Here is a 17,920-nt window from a genome sequence, read left to right as displayed (position 1 = left end):
GGCACCATACTCAATTTGCTCATTCTCATTTCCACACCCTACTAATTATCAGACACTTCCCCTCAACCTCTGCAGGCCTGTGGTTTAGGCTCCTACTGTCTCTGGCCTGACCAAGTCCTGTTTCCTCCTGTCCTGCGAGCAGTGTGCCCACTGGTGCCATCATCTCTCTGCAATGTACAGGGGATCATGCCCGCACCTGCAACTTCCTGCCTGAGGGCTTTTCTCAGTGCCTAGGGTTGCTGGCCTGTGCCCGGGGTCTGCTGGAAGTGCAGTTGGCAGAGGTGGGGGCGGCGAGGATGGCCCCTGGAAACCAGAGCAAACCCACTCGGAACTGTGTCCTGTGCTCTCCCAGAGGCCTCCAGGAGGACTAGTCCAGGGGCCCCGGCTCTCACCTGCTCCCCAACACGTGTACTTCCCTACTCCCTTACCCGTGCTTCCTGAGTCCACTTCCCAGATAAAATACCTGCAGGAAGGGCCTGCTTTGGAGGGAGCCGTACTCCACGCTGGCCACCCGTGGCCACTCGCCCTGCCCTTGTCCACACAGCTCCCTCTCGGCCTGGTGGTCTTTGTCCATTCCGCTACTGTAGCCACATATGCTCAGTTTTCCAGACTCAGCCTCTGGGATCTCACGTCACGCCCACACCCCCTGACGTGGCGCGTCCTGCACCCCACGGGTGTGGCCTGGCGGCCCTCCTCCTCCCAAGCACTATGTTCAGGCTGAGTGGAGACTCTCGCTAGCAATGTGCAGGCTGCTAAGCAGATGCGACCCAGTGACAGCTTGCACCTCAGGCCTTGCTCCTTGAGCTCCCTGCTCCGTGCGCTTTTCTCAAAATACGATCCTCTTTATCTTCAGAATCGCAAAAGCGCTGCAGGGACTGGCGAGGTTCCACCACCTCGCGGAAGCCAACAGCACAGGCGGCCCAGGAACGCCCTCCCACCCACCTCCTGGGTGACCGTCAGCACCGCGGCCCGCAGAGCGCGCACGCCCAGGGGCCCAACGGAGCCCCGCCACCAGATGGGATCCCGCTCTGCCTCGCGTGGCCACCGCGTGGGCCTCTCCCGCGCCCGCGCAGCCCGCCCCCTTCCCGGCGTCGGCCGCGGCGTCAAGGCCCGGCACGTGGCATCGGCTGCGCATGCGCGGGCTCGGGGCCTTGCTGGCGTCTCCGCGCAGACCAGGGAAGCAGGGTCCGGTGGGCGGTGGCGGAGTGGCTCGCATGGGTCCCGGAAGCGCTGCGGGGAGGTGGGACTCGGCCTGAGGGCGCGGGGCCGCCCGGAGGGAGGGGTCAGGAGGTGCCCTCAGTGGCTCTCTTCCTGTGGGTGACCCAGGTCGCGCTCTTGGTGACGACCCCCCACATCCCTTCCGCTCCGCGACTCCTCCGTGTACCTCCCCCTCCGCGCACTACGCCACCAGCGTGTCCCCTCCTCCTCCTCCTCCTCCACGCACCCCTCCACCGTGTCCCCCCTCCGTGTCCCCCCTCCGTGTGCTTCACCCCTCAGTGTTTCCTCCACCTCCGTGGGCCCTCCTTTGGTGTCCCCCTCCAGGCCCCCTTGTCCTCTTCCCCGTTCGTTACCCCTCCCCCCCACCGCCCCTCCCCCTCGGTGTCCTCTTCGCTCGCTGCCCCACCCGCCCCCATCGCTCCCTTGGCTCCTGACTTTTCGCCTGGGCCCTGCACCTGACCAGAGGTGCTGCTCTGGCTGCCTAGGAAGAGGGTCTGGAAACAGCCGTCGCTGATGGGATCCCGCTCTGTCTTCTGCCCCAGAGTGACGACTTTGGATGCGCTTTGCCCCAGGGCCTTTCCTCATGGAGCTGGCCTTTTCCCTGCCCTTCCCTTCTGGCGCGGTGAACTGCCTCCCTTCTCCTGGATCACTTTGCTGGCCGCCGCCTTGTCACACCTCAGGTTTGCAGCTGTTTTTCTTTTTCTTTTGGTCTGACGCATTTAAAGCCATAGGTTCCCAACTAAAACCCACGAACTGGCTATTTTCAGGGGAGTCTGTATGCAGCATTCGAAATAGTCTACTTAAGGGCCAGTGCGGTGGCTCACACCTGTAATCCCAGCACTTTGGGAGGCTGAGGCAGGAGGATCATTTGAGCTCAGGGTTTGAGACCAGCCTGGGCAACATAGTGAGACCCTGTCTCAAAAAAAAAAAAAAAAAAAAAAAACCGCCTTTACTTAATAGTGATTTAAAAAACGTGAACAGGATGGCGTATTGCACCCAGGAAGATGCTCGGGACCAGCTAATGTAAACTTCTAGAGAGCCTGGTTGCGTAGTAATGGGGTCAGGAATAAGCACCATCCCTTGGTGGTTGGAGCCAACAGAGGCTCGTGGCCGGTCACCTCTCCTGCCCTCTCAGCTGCTGCTGTGTTTTCGGTGTCACTCCAGCCACAGGTGCAGCAGTGTCCTGGGTCCAGGCTCACCTCTGTGGAACCATCCTGCTGCTCACCCCAGGGCCCCGGGGACATGTGTGCTTTCTCGCAGGTGAGGACACTCAGGTGCAGTTAGAGAGGCGATGGGAAACGGTCAGGGGCCCAATTTGAAGCAGTTGCTAATGAAGTTGTTCTCAGGAAGTAGCAATACTTTTGGAAAGCAGTGGCCTTTGCATGTTTGTGACGTTGGATTTTGTTGCCGGGGGTGCTTCACCTGCCTGCCCGGCTTTTGTAACATGGGGGTCGAACCCCATCACTACACTAGTAGAGAATGGGGTGGGAGGAGCTCTCGGCTGTGGGTGGTGTCTGAACCACAGCCCAGGACAGAACAGGGAGGAATGGGAGGGGTGTGATGTCACTGTTTTTCTGTGAAGTTTATGTTTCTTTCTGTCAAAAACATCATTTTGGCATTGGTGTTGCCGTTTCTTCTTTGGAGTTACAGGAGCATACTTCTTTGATTAAAGGAAGAGAGAGAGTACTGGGCAGATAAAGCTGGAAAATGCAAAGAAGCTCAAAGTGAAGAAGCCAAAGCAGAAAAATCAGGGAGGATGGGGTGAAGACCAGGTTCAAACCTTTTATTTACTGCTAATATTTCATTTGTGTTTATTTATATTATTAATTTTTTTAGAGATAGAGTCTTGCTGTGTCTCCCAGGTGGGAGTGCAGTGGTGATCATAGTTTACTATAACCTCAAACCCTTGGGCTCAAGTGATCCTCCGCCTTAGCCTCTCCAGTAGCTGAGACCACAGGCAGGTGCTACCATGCCCAGCTAATTTTTTTTTTTTTTTTAAGACGGAGTTTTGCTCCTGTCACCCAGGCTGGAGTGCAATGGTGCAATCTTGGCTAACTGCATCCTCTGCCTCCCGGTTTCTTTTTTTTTTTTTTCTTGAGACGGAGTCTTGCTCTGTCACCCAGGCTGGAGTGCAGTGGCCGGATCTCAGCTCACTGCAAGCTCCGCCTCCCGGGTTCACGCCATTCTCCTGCCTCAGCCTCCCGAGTAGCTGGGACTACAGGTGCCCGCCACCACGCACGGCTAGTTTTTTTTTGTATTTTTTTAGTAGAGACGGGTTTTCACCATGTTAGCCAGGATGGTCTCGATCTCCTGACCTCGTGATCCGCCCGTCTCGGCCTCCCAAAGTGCTGGGATTACAGGCTTGAGCCACCGCGCCCGGCCCTGCCTCCCGGTTTCTAGCGATTCTCCTGCCTCAGCCTCCTTAGTAGACGGGACTACAGTCGTGCGCCACCACACCTGGCTAATTTTGTATTTTTAGTAGATATGAGATTTCACCACGTTGGCCAGGCTGGTCTAGAACTCCTGACCTCAGGTGATCTGCCCGCCTCAGCCTGCTAAAGTGCTGGGATTACAGGTGTGAACCACTGCGCTTGGCCTTATGCTTTTATTTTTATTTTTGTAGAAACAAGGCCTCACTATGTTGCTCTGGCTGATCTTGAACTCCTTGCCCCAAGCAGTCCCTGCCTCAGCCTCCCAAAGTGCTGGGATTACAGGCATGAATCACCACACTTGGCCTTACTGTTTCATTTTTAAACTCACAATCTTCAATATGTTCAAATGTTGTATTCTTAATTTTTGTTTTTACTCATGAACTTTTTTTTTTTTTTTTTTTGAGACAAGGTTTCACTTTATTGCCCAGGCTGGAGTGCAGTGGTGATCATAGCTCACTGCAGCCTCAACCTCTTGGGCCCAAGTGATCCTCCCACCTCAGCGTCCTGAGTAGTTGGACTACTGGTGTGCACCATCACGCTGGCTAATTCTCTTTTTTAATTTTTGTAGAGATGGGATCTCCCTATCTCCCTATGTTGCCCACGCTAGTCTAGAACTCCTAGGCTCAAGAGATCCTCCTGCCTTATCCTCCTAAAGTGCTGGAATTGCAAGTGTAAGCCACCATACTCAGCCTCATGAAGTTTTGTTTTTTGAGACGGAGTCTTGCTCTGTTGCCCAGGCTGGAGTGCAGTGGCACAATCTCAGCTCACCACAACTTCTGCTTCCTGGGTTCAATCTATTCTCCTGCCTCAGCCTCCCGAGTATCTGGGACTACAGGTGCATGCCACTATGACCAGCTAGTTTTAGTATTTTTAGTAGAGATGGGGTTTCACTGTGTTGGCCAGGCTGGTCTCGAACTCCTGACCTTGTGATCCACCTGCCTCGGCCTCCCATAGTGCAGGATGCCGTGGTGGGGTTCATCCTAGTGTTTTCACAGAAGTTCTATTTATTATGACATGGAAATTTCCTCAGTGTAACCCTGTTCTCTTGTGACTTATGGCAGTGCTTGAGAGAAGAAAATAAATTCTCCATTTCAAAAGAAAATCCAGGGCAGGACAATCTTATTGTCGGGTGAGATTTGTTCTCTTTATCCCTTTTCTTTGTAGAGTGAGGTGAAATGGGGGAGCGAGGGGATGGGGGGAGCAAGGGCACGGGGTGAGATCAGCTTTCGTCCTGGGAGCCTGGCCTTTGCAGTGGAATTGGGACCTGCTTCCTGTTCTTTTTCCAGTCTTTGTTTCCACTTGAGCGGAGTTAGGAATCCACAGGACTGCGGAGCCGGTTGGTAACGCGAGCCGCCTCTGACAGGTGCAGAAATCTGGCTCTTGCACATTCGTGTCGGGGCCCAGGTGTAACAAGGGGGTCTGGCATCTCCCTCATGTGCCGGGGGCCCTTCCTGTTTGTTTGTTTTTGTTTTAGATAAATGATCTTGTCAGATTGTTACTGTGGTAACAATCAGTGTGACCACATCTTTTTCAAAGATTAGAACCAAAAAAAGGTTGAAAAGCATTAGGCCTGCAGTCCTCACTCACCTTTCTCTCCCTCTGCTCTCTTCTCTGCTGCTTTCTTGTGTCCGATAATCATGTAAATAGCTTTCTGTGTCCAGCAGAACAAAGAAAAAAGCCTGATGGAAAAATGGTTAGGTTTTGCTTTTGAGAAATGTGGTACATCCATGGCTTGATGGCAGGCTGTGTGCATCCATTCACAGCGAGTAGAATCTAAGGTAGGATGAGTCAGTTTAAGCTAATTGTGTCGTTTTAAATAAGGTTTCCATAGATGAACTAAGCACCTGGCCTTGGAACGCGGGAGCCGTTTAATGTGCTGTTTGCTCTGCGTCGTGTCAGATTGTGTCTGCTGAGGAGCTGGGCCGTCCCCGGTTGTGTCTGCCACGTGCCGCTTCGGCGCTGTCCTGCCATCCCGGCCGTGAGCTGGGAATGTAATCATGACTAGGCGGGCGGTGCACAGGCCACGTCTCCCAGGTTGCTGAATCTGTTCCAATGAAGGCAGAAATGGAGACTTTCGTGGTGAAATATGCCAAGTGTTCAGTGTTGCTGCAACTTCACAGAATTGCGTGGCTGTTTCCTGTGCATCACTTTCCTTTTTTTCTTTTCTTTTTCTTCTTTTTTTTTGTCTCTTTCATTTTTTGTCACTTTTTTTTTTTTTCTGTCCATAAGTGTGGTCTGACCACACAGCAGCCCTGGACTCGCTCTGGACCCGTTCTGGTTCTGGGAACTTTGCCCAATTCTCAGATGATTCGTTGCTCAGATAAACTTTGTTAAATTTAATTTGTCTAAAGTTTTTATTTTAATGTTCCCATTCTCCATTCCCCCATCCCCTGGCAACCACTAATCTACTTTCTATTTCCATGGATTTGCTTATTCTGGCTGTTTCCTGTAAACAGAATCCTACAGTATTTTTCCTTTTGTGCCTGGCTTCTTTTATGTCAAGTGTTTCCAAGATCCATCCACACTGTACTGTGTTAACACTTCATTCCCCTGCACAGCTGGAAACACCGTGCTGCGTGTGTATCTGGGCTTCGTCGATCCCTTTGTCTGTTGATGTACATTTGGGTTGTTCCTACCGTTGGGCTATTGTGAATGATGCTGCTAAAAGTATTTCTTTATAAGTATTTGTCTGAATACCTCTTTGCAGTGCTTTCGGGTACATAACTAGAAGTGGAATTTCTGGCTCCTGTGGTCATTTCATGTTGAATTTATTGAAGAACCAACAGACTTTTTTTTTGAGATGGAATCTCTCTCTGTCGCCCAGGCTGGAGTGCAGTGGCGCGATCTCGGCTCACTGCAACCTCTGCCTCCTGGGTTCAAGCGATCCTCCTGCCTCAGCCTCCCAAGTAACTGGGATTACAGGCACCTGCCACCACGCCTGGCTAATTTTTGTATTTTTAGTAGAGACAGGGTTTCACCATGTTGGCCAGGCTCGTCTCGAACTCCTGACCTCAAGTGATCCCAAAGTGTTGGGACAGGCATGAGCCACCGTGCCCGGCCCCAACAACCTTTCTTAAAGCAGCATTACCATTTTACATTCCCAGCAGCATTGTACAAGGAGTCCAGTTTCTACACATTCTTGCCAACACTTATTTTCTGTCTTTTTCATTATGGCCATTCTGGTGGATGCAAAGTGGTAACTCACTGTAACTCCCTGTGGATTTGATTTGCATTTCCCTAGTGATTAGTGATACTAAGCATCTTTTCATGTGTTTATTGGCCATTTGTATCTCATCTTTGGAGAAATGTTTGTTTACACTCTTTGCCTTTTTTTTTTAAAGAGACAGGGTCTCGCTTTGTTGCCCAGGCTGGAGTGCAGTGACACCATCATAGCTTGCTGCAGCCTTGAACTCCTGGGCTCAAGCCGCCCTCCCACTTCAGCCTCCTGAGTAGCTGGGAATACAGGTGTGCGTCACCACGCCTAGCTAATTTTTAAATTTTTTGGAGAGATGGGGTCTCCCCATCTTGCCCAGGCTCATCTCAAACTTGTGGGTTCAAGTGATCCGCCCACTTTGGTTTCTCGAAGTGCTGAGATTACATGTGCAAGCCACCCCACCTGGCCCTTTACCTGGTTTTGGTTGGATTATTTATTTTTTATTGTTGAGTTGTAGAAGATTTTTTGCATATTCCAGACACCAGACCCTTATCTGTGGATTGTCTTTTGCTTTCTTGATGGTGTCTTTTGAAGCACAAAAGTTTTCGGTTGATCTCTTTTACCTGAGTTCAATGTGTGTGTTTTATCTTGGGTTGTTTGTGCTTTGCGTGTGGGTGTTTTTAAAAACCATTATCTGCCTATGATCCCAGCATTTTGGGAGGCTGAGGCAGGAGGATCACTTGAGGCCGAGAGATTGAGAGCAGGCTGGGCATTGATGTGAAACTGCGACTTGACGAAAAATTTAAAAATCAGCTGGGCACTGTGGTGAACACATGTAGTCCCAGCTGTGGTGAGCTGAGGTGGAAGGATTGCTGGAGCCCAGGAGTTCGAGGCTGCAGTGAACTGTGATTGTGCCACTTTACTGCACCCTGTGTGACAGAGTGAGACCCAGCCTAAACCAACCAACCAACCCAAAAACCGTGATCTAATTCAGGGTCATAAAGATTTGTACCTATGTTTTTTTCTAAGAGTTTTATAGCTTTGGCTCTTACATTTAGGTTTTTGATCCACTTTGAGTTAATGTTTGCATTTGATGTGAGGAAGAGGTCTAACTTCATTCTGTGCATGTGGATAGTCAGCACCCCTTGTTGAAAAGACTGTTCTTTTCCCGTGGAGTGGTCTGACATCCTTGTTGAAATCAGTTGCCCACAGGTGTGTGGGTTTATTTCCAGACTCTGAGTGGACCCACCGGTTTCTGTGCACGTCCTTCTGACAGTGCCCCTCTGTCTTCATCTCTGTAGCCCTGAAGTTTCGAAATCAGGAAGTATGATTCCTCTAACTTTGTTCTTTGTATTTCCCTGTGAATTTTAGGATCAGGCTGTCAATTTCTGCAAAAGCACCAGCTAGAATTTTGATGGGGATTGCATTGAGTTTTTCTGTCTGTTCGGAGAGTGTTGCTGTCTTTATTTATTTATTTATTTATTTAGAGATAGAGTTTCACTCTTGTTGCCCAGGCTGGAGTGCAATGGCACAATCTCGGCTCACAACCTCCACCTCCTGGGTTCAAGCAATTCTCTTGCCTCAGCCTCCTGAGTAGCTGGGATTACAGCATGTTCCCCCATACTCAGCTGATTTTGTATTTTTAGTAGAGAGGGTGTTTCTCCATGTTGGTCAGGCTGGTCTTGAACTCCCAACCTCAGGTGATCCACCTGCCTTGGCCTCCCAAAGTGCTGGGATTACAGGCATGAGCCACTACACCTGGCCAAGTATTGCTGTCTTAACCATATGAAGTCATCCAGTCCATGAATACAGGATAGCTGTTCACTTATTTAGGGTGTCTTTAATTTCTTCTGGCAATGTGTTACAGTTTTCAGAGTATAAGCTTTATATCTCTTTTGTTAAATTTATTGCTCAGTATTTTTTTTTTTATGCTATTGTAAATGGAATTATTTTCCATTTCTTTTCTTTTCTTTTCTTTCTTTTTTTTTTTAGACAGGGTCTCACTCTCACTCTGTCCCGCAGATTGGAGTGCAGTGGCACGATCTCGGCTCACCACAAGCTCTGCTTTCCAGGCTCAAGTGATTGTCCCGTCTTTGTCTCATCCTCCCGAGTAGCTGGGATTACAGGCATGCGCTGCCACCGCTGTCTGGCTAATCTTTGTATTTTTAGTAGAGATGGGGTTTTGCCATGTTGGCCGGGATGGTCTCGAACTCCTGACCTCAGGTGATCCACCCACCTTGGCCTCCCAAAGTGCTGGGATTACAGGCCTGAGCCACCGTGCTCGGCCGAGAAAAAGTTTTGATGATGCTTGTTAGAGATGGTAAGGCAGACTTCCAGGAGAGGCCGCTGTCATGGGGTTTTGCAGTAGGGGAGAGAGATTGAGCTCAACTCCAAATACAACAAAGACGTGTGGGGATGTTTAGCCAAGAAGCAGAGTCGGAAAGTTACCATCAGGAGACATCAGGGGTAGGGGTTCTTTGGCAGGCCAGGGTGATGAGCTGTAGAGGCTGAGGGAGGAGGAATTTGACCCGATGTTGAGGATCAGATACCAAGGGTGGGGGTTTTCACTGACACAACCAGCAGGAGTCTTGCTGAAACTGGACTAAGTAGGTCAAGGACTAAGCCAAGGTCAGGGCCTGGTCAAAGAGGAGGACCCAGGAGCCAGACTCAAGTGTGGTCGAGGGCAGTCTCTGTCAGTGGGGAGTGCTTATAATTCTACTGCATATACTTGAAATTTTCCAAAATAGTAAGTTTTCTAAAAATTTAAATTGAAGTAGAATACATTAAAAATAAAAAGAGAACCAAAAAGTCTATTCAAATGCATTGGACTTTGTTTCAATTCTGATTTACAGAAAGATTTTTTAAATGATGAGACAGTTAGGGAATTTGAGCATTCTGTGGATATCTGATAATAAGGAATTTGTTTTTTAAAGTGTAATAGTGGACCGGGCGCAGTGGCTCACACCTGTAATTCCAGCACTTTGGGAGGCCTAGGCGAGTGGATCACTTGAGGTCAGGAGTTCGAGACCAGCGTGGCCAACATGGCGAAAACCCATCTCTGCTAAGAATACAAAAATTAGCTGGGCACAGTGGTGGGTGCCTGTAATCCCAGCTACTCAGGAGTCTGAGGCAGGAGAATCGCTTGAACCCGGAAGACGGAGGTTGCAGTGAGCTGAGATCGTGCCACTAAACTCCAACCTGTGTGACAGAACGAGACTCCGTCTTAAAATAATAAAAGAAAAGAAAGAAAGAGTGATGGCGTATAGTGGTTGTGTTCTTTTTAATTGTTTTTGTGGAGAGCATAATGAATTTGCCTGTCATCCTCGCACAGGGGCCATGCGAAACTTCTCTGTATTGTTCCACTTTTAGCGTATGTGCTGCCGTGGCGGGCACGTGGTTGTGGTCTTTAAAAGAAGAGTTTGCATCTTTGGACATAACTGGAAATGTTTGTGGGTGAAGCGATGCGCTGCCTTGGAGTTGCTTCAGAATAACCCACTGGGGAGAGAAGAGGGTGGGCACTCAATGGAAAGAGATGGGATGTGAGCTGGTAAGTTTTGAGTTGGTGTAATGGGGTTGTGGGAGTTTATTAATACTTGTCAAACTCAAACGAAAATACACAGATGAGGCCCAGCGCAGTGGGTCATGCCTGTAATCCCAGCACTTTGGGAGGCCGAGGTGGGCAGATCACTTGAGGTCAGGAGTTTGAGACCAGCCTGGCCAACATGGCGAAACCCTGTCTCTACTAAAAATACAAAAATTAGCTGGGTGTGATGGTGGGTACCTGTAATCCCAGCTACTCGGGAGGCTGAGGCAGGAGAATTACTTGAACCCATGAGGCAGAGGTTGCAGTGAGCTGAGATCATGCCACTGCACTCCAACCTGGGTGACCGAGCAAGACTCCATCTCAAAAAAAAAAAAAAAAAAAAAAGGTGTACAGAGTGGTCTTTGGTCAAGAACAAAGAGCATGCTGGGGGTTTATTGGAAAGAGAAATGTTACCTGTTGTTTTGAAAGAAAACACATTGGCACTGGTGAAGTTTCGGGGAGCTGGCAAGCTCAGATTGGTGAAAGACACGTAGGTAAACCTAGTCTTTGGGTCAGGTAGGTTGTTCCAGCAGCCATTAGGCACACCTGGTTGTAAGGTTGCAGCAGGTCATTTCAGCAGCTAGACTTGCAGTGGGGGGGGGGGGGGGGGGGGGGGGGGGGGGGGGGCTCTGGGAGCAGGTGCCGTGTGCCTGAGAGCTTTTCCTGGGTCCCTCGAGTCTGATTTGGTTGGGTGTGGTAGGAAAAGTTCAGTTCATATAATGGGTTTTCATAGGCCATTCTCTCTGTTTGTGTGTGCTTGAGATTTTCCCTAATGAAACTAAACAGAAGAGGCTCCTGGCCCGCCTATTGGCCTCTGGTGGGTAGTTTTGTGGTGAGGAGCTGAGAACCTGCCTCCTGAGGAAAGGCTCCTCAGGCGATTTGGCTGCTGCCCCGGAGACCGCGGTTCTGCCCTCTAAGCCAGCCACAGGCGTTCTGTGCAGGCGTTAAGCAACGCCTGGTCATAGCTCACAGTTCCGTAGGCCAGATGCTCTTGTGGGTTTGGCAGGATTCTCAGCTTAGGGTGAGTTGGGGTGCGCTGGCCGGGCTGGGCTCCCGCCTCGAGGCACCAGGCTCCTGGGGGTTGGGTCAGTCCCTGCAGCGGTGGGACTGAGGGCCATTGTCTTGCTGGCTGTCAGCTAGGGTCCCTTCTCCACGCCCTCCATTTGGCCCTTCATCCTCACGGCCAGCAGCGGCACCCAAATCCCGTCTCTGACTCTCCCTCTGTCCCCACCTGGGGGAAACGGCTTTTCAGCGGCGCATGGGGTTAGATCAGTCCCTCTGGAGGGCCCCCAACCGCACCCCCCAGCTGTCAGTGAGTACAGGAGTGACATAGGCTGGAATGTGCCGGTCTTCTTGGGACCCTCCTGCCACACCCCTGCAGGGCACCCCTTACATGGCAGCATTAACAGGCTACATAGTTGGGGAGGTCGGCGGGGGATGTCTGTCAGGTGAGTGTGGGACAGAAGGGCCACAGGGTCATGTGGAGTCCTGAGCCGAAGCTGCGGCTCAGGGCATGAGGTCCTGGGCCCTCTCAAAGCCATGACGGTTTTCTGTCAGTTCTCTTGTTGCCCCGAGTGGTCTCATGGCCTTACCACCCCTCATGCTATCCTCTGTGTGGACATTTTCTTGTGATTGTCTCACGTCTGCTGCTCACTATTTGTGACAAGTACTGAGGGACTTTGGAGCAGGGAGCTGGTGGGAGTGTCTCTGGATGGGGTGGGCCTGGGTTTACCAGTGGGCTTTGTCATGACTGGGGCCTCTCCAGGGTGGTAGGGCTTAGGGGGCAGGACTTTCCAACTCCAGGAACTCCACTCTTAGCACAGATGGAGGCCCTGGGTGGAGGTCCCCTCTGGCTTGCAAGGCTGCTGTGGGATGCAGAGGCCCTGGCCAGGCTCCACGTCTCCTGGGCACCTTCCATAGCAGCCACCCCTCCTCACCCTCCTCAGCGTGGGGGGACCCCTGGCTGCTGTAGCTGCATCACGGAGGAGCCTGCTGAGCTCCAGGCACCCGTCCTCACCTTGGTGCCTGAGCTTCGAGGCCTGGCCTGCTGCGGGGCTCGAAGCGGTGGTCCTGCACAGCCCACCTTGGGCTGAGGGTGCCTCTGCCCTCTCTCCCATTGTGCTTTATAAACTTCCTGGATTGTTTCAATTCTTCTCTGCTGGCTGGCTGTCTGGCTGCCTGCAGTGGTTTCAATGTTCCTCCTAAAACTCATGTTGCAATTTAGTTGCCATTTGTAGTACTTAATATTAAATAGTAACTACTTTTAAGAGTTGAGGCCTGGCCAGGCAGGCCTGTAATTCTAGCACTTTGGGAGGCCAAGGCGGGTGGATCACTTGAGGTCAGGAGTTTGAGACCAGCCTGGCCAACATATAGTGAAACCGCGTCTCTACTAAAAAGTACAAAAATTAGCCGTGTACAGTGGCTCACGCCTGTAATCCCAGCACTTTGGGAGGCCAAGGCGGGCAGATCATGAGGTCAGGAGATCGAGACCATCCTGGCTAACATGGTGAAACCCCGTCTCTACTAAAAATACAAAAAAATTAGTTGGGCATGGTGGCGGCGCCTGTAGTCCCAGCTGCTTGGGAGGCGGAGGCAGGAGAATGGGGTGAACCCGGGAGGGGGAGCTTGCAATGAACTGAGATCGCATCACTGCACTCCAGCATGGGCGACAGGGCGAGACTCCGTCTCAAAAAGAAAACAAAACAAAACAAAAATTAGCGGATGTGGTGGAGTATGCCTGTAATCCCAGCTGCTTGGGAGGCTGACACAGGAGAATCGCTTGAACCTGGGAGGCGGAGGTTGCAGTGAGCCGAGATTGCACCACTGCACTCCAGCCTGGGCAACAGAGCAAGACTCCATCTCTAAAAAAAAAAAAAAAAAAAAAAAGGAAGCGAGGCTTTTGAAAGGTGATTTGGCTCTACCCTCATGAATGGACAATGTTGTCATCTTGAGAGTAGATTTCTTGCCATGGGAGTTGGTTCCTGATCAAAATGGTGAGTTTGCTCAGTGTCCTCCCTCTGCCCTGTGTGCTAGTTCATCTTCTACCGCTGGGGTAATGCAGCAAGAAGGTCCTTGCCGGATGCAGCTTCTTGATCTTGGCCTTCCCAGCCTCTGGTGAACCAGATAAATATGTGTTCTTTATAAATTTCCCAGTCTGTGCTATTTGTTACAGCAGCAGAAAACGGGCTAAAATACGTCCCCCTTCCTTCTCCTTTTCTCTTTTTTAGAGATGTCTTGCCGTGTTGCCTGGGCTGGCTTCCAGTTCCTGGGCTCTAGTGATCCTCCCACTTCAGCCTCCTGAGTAGCTGGGACTACAAGTATGCTGCCACACCCAGCACAGCCCCCTTTCTTTTTCTCTGGTGCTGCTTTGTTTGTTTAAAATAAATCTTTTTTAAAAAATCATTTTGTGGGATCTTGGCAAGGGAAAGCAAATTTGAGGGGCAATAGCTGGTCCAAGAACCAAGTTTCTGGGTGTCTCAGTATCCCATTAGCTGGGTGGTCAAGGTGCTCCACGAAGATAACACCTCTGGGTTTTCTGTTCCTGCATCGCCTGTGAGGCATTTGGAGCAGCCTCGTACTTAGGAACCTGGCATTTCCTCCTCACTCCCGAGCTTCAGGAGGCCTGGCATTGCCTTCGGAGCTGTCCGGAGGGGAAACAAGGCCTTGGCTGAGAGCCAGAAGAGCCGCCCATTCTCCTGGGCTCTAGGGTAATAATGCAGGGGCACTGGCCGGGCGCGGTGGCTCAAGCCTGTAATCCCAGCACTTTGGGAGGCCGAGACGGGCGGATCACGAGGTCAGGAGATCGAGACCATCCTGGCTAACACGGTGAAACCCCGTCTCTACTAAAAAATACAAAAAAACTAGCTGGGCGAGGTGGCGGGCGCCTGTAGTCCCAGCTGCTCGGGAGGCTGAGGCAGGAGAATGGCGTGAACCCGGGAGGCGGAGCTTGCAGTGAGCTGAGATCCGGCCACTGCACTCCAGCCTGGGCGACAGAGCGAGACTCTGTCTCAAAAAAAAAAAAAAAAAAAAGAAAAAAAAAGAAAAAAAAAATAATGCAGGAGCACTTTGTGAGAAGCGAACTTTACAGACACGCCATCTCCACGTGATACATTGTACTCATTGAAGTGACCATTGGATGAGTTTTGGCAGAATTGTCCCTCTGCAAAGCCACTGCCACCCTCAGAAGACAGATGTGTCCACACCCACTTGACCATCACCCCTGCCCCCAGCATCTCCCTGCTTATGACTTTCTGCAGATGTTTCCTGCTGACATGCTGACTGGGCAGAATCAGAACCCCCAGAGTCTACCTCATTACCAATGGGTTGTTAGATAACGGTTTGTTTGAAAAGCGATGCAATAATAAATGCTTTGTGGGACTTCAATTTAGAAAAAGTGTTGATGATTTGGATTTTGCCATTTTACTGATGACTGACTTTATCAGTATAGTTTAAGTGTGAATTACTTTATCTCTTCTCTGTGTTCTGGTACTATGTAATGTATTCTTATATATTTTATGAAAGCCCTGAGTTGGTGCTAAACTTTGCTACTAAATTAATGCAAGCCTTATCTGTATTTTAATTTAAAACAGTGAAAAACTCTGCTGAAGTGCCAGCCAGAGGTGTGGGAGTATAGCCTGAGAGGCTCTGTTCCACGTGGGGTGTGAGTGACACCTCCCAGCCGCGCGTGGCGGCAGGAGCTGGAGGGGCCAGCCTGCTTCTCTCTGTCTATGTAGAGTTTACAACTGTGTCCTCCAGAGACCAGCAGATGCCTCGGGCTGGCATTGCTGGGCTCCTGTGCCCAGTGCTGGTTCAGACCTTTCAGCCACTCAGGGATGCCCTGTGGACCTGCCTCCAGCAGGGCTCTGCCAGGTCAGGCATGGGGGTGACCTTGGCTGCCAGTGGGCTTGTGGGCTCTGCCTCTCAGTGCGTGGCTCTGCCCAGCAAGGGTAAGCTCCTTGGGAAGGACTGGCTGGTGCCTGCAGTGTGGTGCGTGTCTGTGTTTGGGAATCGGGACCTGTCTATGGGGAGTCTCCCACGGGTACCTTTCTTTTTTTTTTTTTTGAGACAGAGTCTCGCTCTGTTGCCCAGGCTGGAGTGCAGTGGTGCGATCTTGGCTCACTGCAACCTCCGCCTCCCGGGTTTATGCCATTCTCCCGCCTCAGCCTCCCGAGTAGCTGGGACTACAGGCACCGCCACCTCGCCTAGCTAGTGTTTTGTATTTTTAGTAAAGGCAGGGTTTCACCGTGTTAGCCAGGATAGTCTCGATCACTCCTGACCTCGTGATCCATGCGCCTCGGCCTCCCAAAGTGCTGGGATTACGAAGTGAGCCACATGCTTTCGGCCATAGCAGGTACCCTTCCTATCCATTCCATTATTCCATTCCCTTCATTCCCTTCCATTTCCATTCGTCTATACTATTTCTTTCATACCGGCCACTGCTCCATTCCACCATTTATCCATTCCTCCACCACTCCACTCCCTCCCCCTCCCTCCCTCCCCCCCTCCCATTCCTCCCCCCTCCCTCCCCTCCCCCTCCTCCCCCCTTCTCCATCCCCCTCCCCATCCCTCCCTCCCCCTCCCTCCTGCCTCTGCAGTAGACGTCGAGGAGAACATGAATGCGCCCTTCCCTCCTAGTCCTCTCGTTTCAGTGAAGTGGCTCCTTCTGTCTTCTCAGGCACAGACCTTGGTGTCATCTTTGAGGGCCCCATCCTAGAGGGCCTGGATTCCACATGGAATCCATCTATTAATCCTGCTTTCCAGCTGTGTTATGACGGCCTCCTCTCACCCTTCTCTACTGGCCCAGGCCTCTGCCTCAGTAGGGCTCTAACGTGATTTTCAAGAAATCACAAGTTTCCTTGCAGGCCAGCATTCCTGTGTCTCAATCTCTGCACTGATGTGGGTGTGTGTTGTGATGGTCAGATGTTGGAGTGAGCAGCTGTAGTGTAGTGCTTGGTAGAGTGGGCAGTCAGCCGATGAGTGGGCAGGTTCAGACCGGGGTGCCTGGCGCCCCCATAACCTCCTTGGGGTTCCTGGGGACAGCACCCTGACCCATGCAGCCCGAGGTGGGCCCCGTGCCACTCCCACTTAAGCGAAGTGTCTTTTCCTCTCTCTGTTCAGCGTGAGTTTTGTTTCTGAAGATAGTTTTTCACACTTCTTCTTCAATAGTCCCTTTTGAAGGACTGTTTTTCCAAATTGATGATTTCTGAACTGCTGTGGTGTTGGTGGGGACAGAGATGGCTGGAGAAAGGGACCAAGACTTCTGTACTGCCCGCCCACTCTTCCCCGGGGTCGGGAAGTGCCTGAGATGTGCTCGCAGCTTCTGGCCTGGGGTGGGGACTTCTACCACCAGCTGGTGCTGTACTTAGGACTCCTTGATGCCCCAGCATGTAGGTTGCCAGCAGCTTTGCCAGGTGTACTTTTTAAAAATGAGAAAAGGGTCATTAAAAGCATGGGAGGCTTCCATGAGGCTGTTTGACTCTCTGTTGTTAAAATGGCAACCCTGAATGAGCTGCAGAGTTGCATATTTATGTATAAATTTGTTTTCTAGATTTGCACAGATCACCAAGCTAGTGAAGACTAATAACCATGAAAAGCCACCCAAGAAAAAAAGGCCAAGTAGGCATCTTCAGTAGTAAATAAACAATGAATGTGATTCTGATGAGCAGCTTCACAGGCACTCACGCCTGGCGATGCTGATTCTTGCAGATACGAGAAAACAACGGATGAACTTAGTGTCTGATTTTCTTCTAAGATTTTATTGTGAGATAAGTTAGCAGGCTGGGCGCGGTGGCTCACGCCTGTAATCCTAGCACTTTGGGAGGCGGAGGTGGGTGGATCACCAGGTTAGGAGTTTGAGACCAGCCTGTCCAAAATGGTGAAACCTTGTCTCTACTAAAAATACAAAATTAGCCGGGTGTGGTGGTCGGGAGACTGAGGCAGGAGAATCGCTTAAACCTGGGAGGCAGAGGTTGTGGTGAGCCGAGATCACGTCACTGCACTCCAGCCTGGGTCACAGAGCGAGACTCTGTCTCTAATGATGATAATAATAATAATAATAATAATAGTAATAGAAGAAGGAGGAGGAGGAGGAAGAAGAAGAAAGAAAAAGAAGTTAGCAGTGGATGGGGCAGTGGGGTCGGGACCTTCCGTAGTGGCTCTGTGACCTTCCCTTTCTGGTGTTTTGTGCCTGGGCCAGGGTGGACGCTGGCAGCATGGTCTGATGTGGCCTGCACCTGCTCCGGAGTTGGGAGCAGCCCCAAGCTCACCCCTGACCCCTTTGTTCACTGCCCTTGGTTTCTGCTCTTGACAGAGGCCACAAAGGCTGAGATCAAGAAGCCGTTTCCCAAAGCTCAGTTAAAAGCATCTGTTAGGCCCATAGAGAGCAGTCGTTGCTGGGTGGGGAAGGTGAACCTTCCCTCCTCCTCTGACATGCTTTAATTTTTTTTTTCCCTGGAAGCCCTGCGACTTCCCTAAAAATTGAATGAATTATAGAACAGACCTATGGTGCCAATGGGTCATGTTTGGTTAGAAGGT

The 17,920-nt window shown here is 51.0% G+C and overlaps 1 long non-coding RNA gene and 1 other non-coding gene across 2 annotated transcripts; one reads left to right on the top strand and one right to left on the bottom strand.

Annotated features, from left to right (window-relative positions):
- Nucleotides 1-1,789: 1,789 nt before the first annotated feature.
- On the top strand, nucleotides 1,790-17,475 carry LOC116276423. The gene is made up of 3 exons (XR_004185978.1): nucleotides 1,790-1,898; nucleotides 17,214-17,217; nucleotides 17,464-17,475. It is a non-coding gene; the product is annotated as an uncharacterized LOC116276423 (long non-coding RNA).
- On the bottom strand, nucleotides 10,091-10,197 carry LOC116268709. Its single transcript, XR_004175881.1, has one exon. It is a non-coding gene; the product is annotated as a U6 spliceosomal RNA (small nuclear RNA).
- Nucleotides 17,476-17,920: the final 445 nt, after the last annotated feature.

This window comes from Papio anubis, chromosome 8 (assembly GCF_008728515.1).
Source record: "Papio anubis isolate 15944 chromosome 8, Panubis1.0, whole genome shotgun sequence".
NCBI lineage: Eukaryota > Metazoa > Chordata > Mammalia > Primates > Cercopithecidae > Papio > Papio anubis.
The sequence above is the reverse complement of the archived record's forward strand: the minus strand, read 5'-3'. Positions and strand labels throughout refer to the sequence as shown.